Source organism: Aotus nancymaae, unplaced genomic scaffold (assembly GCF_030222135.1).
Source record: "Aotus nancymaae isolate 86718 unplaced genomic scaffold, 86718_ANA_hifiasm-v0.15.2.pri h1tg000020l, whole genome shotgun sequence".
NCBI lineage: Eukaryota > Metazoa > Chordata > Mammalia > Primates > Aotidae > Aotus > Aotus nancymaae.
The window spans coordinates 44851454-44857453 of record NW_026988432.1 but is presented as its reverse complement, the minus strand read 5'-3'; positions in this window follow the sequence as shown (position 1 = coordinate 44857453).

Here is a 6000-nt window from a genome sequence, read left to right as displayed (position 1 = left end):
CAACTACCCAAGGGTGTGTGACAAGTTTTTTTTTTTTCTTTTGTGCATGATATTTTCTTTTCTTTTCTTTTCTTTTTTACTTTTTGCCTTACACCCTGCCCCTTGCAGGAATATTTTCTACTGCAAGGTACAGCAAATGCTTAAACAATGCCATTGACCCCCTCCCACTTTAGGAACACCTTGTAGCGGAGTCTCCAAGGCAACAGCGTGGTCTTGTACTAAGTGTGTTGACCTGTTTACTTTTTGGCCTCTTTTTGTTGTTGCACTGCAGGTAGTGTCATTTACATTTTCATATACTTTAATCATGCCACCATGTTGCAATGGATTGAATGCAGAAGCAGCTGTGAGAATCTACTTGTCTTCAATTAAGTCAGACATTAAGAGATTTGCAAAAGTGTAAAACAATGCCATCCTTCTCATTATTTTTGTTTTTGAATATGTACTCCATTTTTCACTGATTTGCTATATATGTTAATGTATCATAGGATTATAATTGCTTTTTAATGAATTAATAAATATTTAAAATTTTTGTGTTTTAATTTCTAATGAGGTCAATATTGTAAATTGGTAATAAAATTTAAACTGAAACTAAAATTTATTTTATTTTATTATTCAACTATTTTTTAGAATGAAAAGGGCTGTCAAGTCAAAAAAGTTTGGGGACTGTCACTATAAGTTATTGGCTATGACAGAGGGGTGCACAAATGAGAGGAAGGGACAGAAGCCAAACCCATAGAGCTGAATATTTAGGAAAGTTTTCTATCCACTTAGACTACAGTAAAATGAACCGTACATTCAATCTTTTCTTTCCTAATAATTTTTGTGGTTAAAGTGGCCCAGGTTGAGTGCTACTTCATTCGCCTTTTTTTTTTTTTTCGCTTTTGTGCAGGATATTTTCCACTTCGAGGTACAGCGAATGCTTAAACAGTGCCACTGACCTCCTCCCACTTCAAGAACACGTTGTAGTGGAGTCTCCAAGGCAACAGCGTAGTCTTGTACTGAGTGTGTGGCCCTGTTTACTTTTTGGCCTCTTTCTGTTGTTGCACTCAGATAGTGTCATTTACATCCTTTGGGAAATGTTTGTCATTCTAGTAGTTTCCTCAGAAGGCACACACTGTAAACCAAAACAAAACAAAAAGTCAGTGCAGTAGAGCAGAAGCAATGTGATGCACAGTGTTGGGTACACAGAAGATGCCACCTGCTAGTGGTTAAACTTGATTAATTGAATCTTGGTGATCCTATATCAGGGGTCTATAACACGTACACCTGATACACTCTTGTTAAAATATTGAATGGCTTTTGTTCCTTAGATTAATTTTTTTTTCTTGGACTTTATTTTTTAGAGACTTTATTTTAGGTTCATGGCAAAGTTGGGCAGAGGATACAGAAATATCTCATATACCCTCTCCTCCAACACATGCATGGCTTCCCCATATCAACATCCCCAAAAAGTGTGGCATTTGGAACCTACATTAACACATTTTTCTCACCCAGAGTTCATAATTTACATTAGGGTTCACACTTGATTCTGTACATTTTATTTTGACAAATGTATACAGACATGTATTCACAACTATAATGTACAGAATAGTTTCACTCTTCTAAAAATCCTTTATGCTCTGCCTATTCATTCCTTCCTGTTCTCGATTCCTTCGCAATCGCTGAACTTGTCACTGTTTTCTTAATTTAGCCTTTTCCAGATGTGATGTAGTTGGAATCACACAGTGTGTAGCCTTTTCAGATTGGCTTCTTTCACTTAGAAATATACACTTAAGCTTCCTCCATGGTTTTTCATAGCCTGCTAGCTCATTACTTTTTAGTGCAGAATAACATTCCATTGTTTGGAGGTGACACAGTTTATGTATCCACTCACCTACTAAAGTATATATTTGTCACTTCTAAGTTTTGGCAATTAGGAATAAAGCTGCTATAATCATTCATGTGCAGGTTTTTGTGTGGTCATAAGTTTCTAACTCCTTTGGGTAAATACCAAGGAACACAAATGCTGAATCACATGATAGGATATATTTAAGAGGTGAAAGATTTATATGCTCTGACGAGAAACCAGAGCATAATAAGGCTATGTTTAGTTTTGTAAAAAACTGCCAAACTGTCTTCCAAAGTGGCTGTACCATTTTGCTTTCCTACCAGCAATAAATGAGAGTTCTTGTTGCTCCACATCCTCACCAGCATTTGGTGTTGTCAGTGTTTTGGATTTCAGCCATTCTAATTAGGTTTGTGATGGTATCTTGTTATTGTTTTGATTTTCATTTCCTGGATGGCATATGACGCAGGGCATCTTTTTATATGCTTCTTCACCATCTGTATATCTTCTTTGGTGAGGTATCTATTAAGGTCTTTGGCTCATATTTTAATTGGTTGTTGTTTTCTCATTGTTAAGTTTCAAGAATTTCTGCAAGAGTTTTTTTGAATGTTGAACCAGCCTCGCATATCTGGGTAAATCCCACTTGTTTGTGGTGTATAGTTCTTTTTATACATAGTTGGGTTTGACACGCTTCATCCGTTTGCATCTTTTTGTGTTTTTATATTTAAAGTGGGTTTCTTGGCCAGATGCAGTATCTCATACCTGTAATCCCAGCACTTTACAAGGCTGAGGGTGGGGATTGCATGAACTCAAGAGTTGGAGACCAGCCAAGGCAACATAGTGAGACCCTGTCTGTACAAAAAATAAAAATAAAAAATTAGCTGGGTGTGGTGGCGCATGCCTGTAATCCCAGCTACTTGGGAGGCTGAGGCAGGAGGATTACTTGAGCCCAAAAGTTTGAGGCTGCAGTGAGCTGTGATCATGCCACTGCACTTTGACCTGGGTGACAGAACAAGACCCTGTCTCAGAAAAAAAAAAGGTGATTTCTTATAGACAACATGTAGGTGGGTCTTGTTTTTGATCTACTGGGACGATGTGTTTTTTAATTGGTGCATTTAGGCCATTGATTTTTTTTTTTTTCTTTTCTTTTTTTGATATAGAGTCTTGCACTGTCACCCAGGCTGGAGTGCAGTGGTGTGATCTTGGCTCACTGCAACCTCCATCTCCCAGGTTCAAGTGATTCTCCTGCCTCAGCCTCCGAGTAGCTGGGATACAGGTGCATACCACCACACCCGGCTAGTTTTTCATATTTTTAGTAGAGACGAGGTTTCACCATGTTAGCCAGAATGGTCTCGATCTCCTGGCCTCATGATCCACCTGCCTTGGCCTCCCAAAGTGCTGGGATTACAGGCATGAGCCACTGCGCCTTGGCCATTGATGTTTTAAGTGATTATATATTTGGATTAATATCTACCATATTTGTTACTGTTTTCTGTTTGTTGCCCTTTTCTACGTTTCTATTTTTATCTTTCACTCTTTTCTGCCTTTTGTGGCTTTTGTTGAGCATTTTATATGATTAGATTTTCTCTCATTTCTTAGCATATCAGTTACACTGTCTTATAAACTTTTTTAGTGGCGTCCTACAGTGTGCAGTATACGTTTACAACTAATCCAACTCTGCTTTCAAATAAAACTATATGACTTCATGGGCAGTGTGAGCACCTTATAATAACAAAATAATCCCAGTTCCTCCTTCCGATCCTTATATCATTGCTGTTATTCATTTCACTTATATAAAAACATATATAGACATATGTATGTGCATATATAATCAAATGTATTGTTATACTATTTTTTGAGCAAACTGTTCTCTATTAGATCAATTAAGAATATGTAAAATAAAAGGTTTTATTTTACTTTCACTTATCTCTTCTTCCTTGCTGTTCCTTTCTTTATGTAGATCTGAGTTTCTGATCTGTATTATTTTCTTTCTAAAGAACTTCTTTTAACATTTCTCGCAAGGCAGGTTTAGTGGCAAAAAAATCTCACCAATTTTTGTTTGTTCAAGAAAGCTTTTATTTCTCCTTCACTGTTGAAGGATAATTTCCTAAGGTAAAGAATTCTAGGTTAGTATTTTTGTTTTCTCTGAACAATTTAAATATTTCTTCACTCTCTCTCTCTGCTTGCATAATTCCTGAGAATTCGGATGTAATCCTCATCTTTGTTTCTATATAGGTAAGATGTACTTTTCCCTCTGTCTTCTTTCAGGATTTTTTTTCTTTTATTAACTTTGATTTTCTCTTGTTTGAAAATGACATGTTTGGGTGTAGATTTTTGGCATTTATTCTGCTTGGTATTCTCCGAGCTTCCTGGATGGTCTTTGACACTAACTTGGGGGGAAATTATGAGTCACTGATGCATATATTTCTTCTGTTCATTTCTCTTTTTCTTCTCCTCTGGTGTTCTCATTATGTGTATGTTACATCTTTTGTAGTTGGCCCATAGTTCTTGGATTATTCTGTTTTGGTTTTTTTCCCTCAGTCTTTTTTTTCTCTCTGCTTTTCAGTTTTGGAGGTTTCTATTGAGATATCCTCCAGTTGTGAAATTCCTTTCAGCTGTGTCCAGTCTACTAATAAATTTCTCAAAGGGATTCTTCATTTCTGTACAATTTTTTTATTTCTAGCATTTCTTTTTGGTTCTTTCTTAGAATTTCCATCTCTCTGCTTGTATTACCCGTGTCCCCTTGCATGCTGTCTACGTTACCTGTTAGAACCCTTAGCATATCAATCATAGTTGTTTTACATTTCTGGTCTGATAATTTCAACATCTCTGCCATATCTGAGACTTGTTCTGTTGCTTTGTCTCTTCATACTGTGTTTGTGCTTTTTAGTATGTCTTGTATATATTTTTTTCTTGATAGCTGGACATAATGTACCAGGTAAAAGGAATTGCGGTAACTAGGTCTTAATTAATGTGTTGGTAAGGTGTGGGGGGAGGGGGAGTACTCTATACTCTTATGATTAGGTCTCAGTGTTTTAGTAAGCCTGTGCCTCTGGACCGTGAACTCCACATGTGCTTCTCAGACCTCCCACCCCACCCCCATAGGTGGGTCAGGATGTCTACAGTGGACTGGAGTTGGGTAGTTCCTCCACATGGAAGGGTAGAGTCAGATGGAATTGGGTGTTTTCCTTCCCTCAGCTCAGTTAGGCTCTGATAAAACCCCAGCAGGTGAGGCTGTGGTTAACTAGGTTCTCCTTGTTAAGAAGAACATAGTGCTTTTATGGTTTTCAAAATAGTTTCTTTCCTCTGCCCTTGATGTAATCATGAGGGAATTTTTCTCTGCTGTTCACTGTGAAGACCTGATGCAGCTCCTGGAGGTAAAACTTGGAAAAGCATGCCGCCCACCCCTTCCCCATGACAGCTCCCCCTGGAGTTTTTATCACTTAGATTTGTCCACATTTACCCTCCAGGAACTTGTCAGTTATAATCAGGTTTCCTTAACCCAGTGATGGTTGCCTACAGCAGTTTCTGCTCTGTTGTGATTCTGTTGTGTATTCACCTGTTGGTCTCTCCCACTTCAGCAGCAGCAGTTTGTCCTCTAACCTAACTTCTTTTATAAATCTAAGAAGAACTGGTGATTTTTCAGTTTGTTCACATTTTTACTTATTGTTATGGCAGAGTGGTGACTTCTTACATGCCAGACTGGAAACTGGAAATCCCATGAATGGCTTTTTAAACCAAGTTAGTGTCAGGTACACAGAAGACAATCCTTGGGAAACACAAGAAAAGAAGCAAGAAAAGGTAACTGTGATGGTTAATTTTATGTGTCAACTTGGCTAGGTTATGCTACCCAGATGTTTGGTCAAATACCAGTCTAAACATAATTGTGAAAGTATTTTTTTTTCTAATGATGAGATTAATGTTTAGATTACTCTCCATCCAAATGTAGGTAAGGCTCATCCAATTGGTTGAAAGCCTTAAGAGAGAAAAGAGTTTCATTTTCTTCCTCTAGGTCTCTAGAGAAAGAAGCAGCAAACTGCCATGGTATTCTAGTTGCAACATCAACTCCTGCCTGGGTCTTTAACCTGCTGGCCTACTCTGCAGATTTTGGACTTACCAGCCTCCACAATCATATGAGCCAATCCAATCTATACACACATCTTATTGGTTCTGTT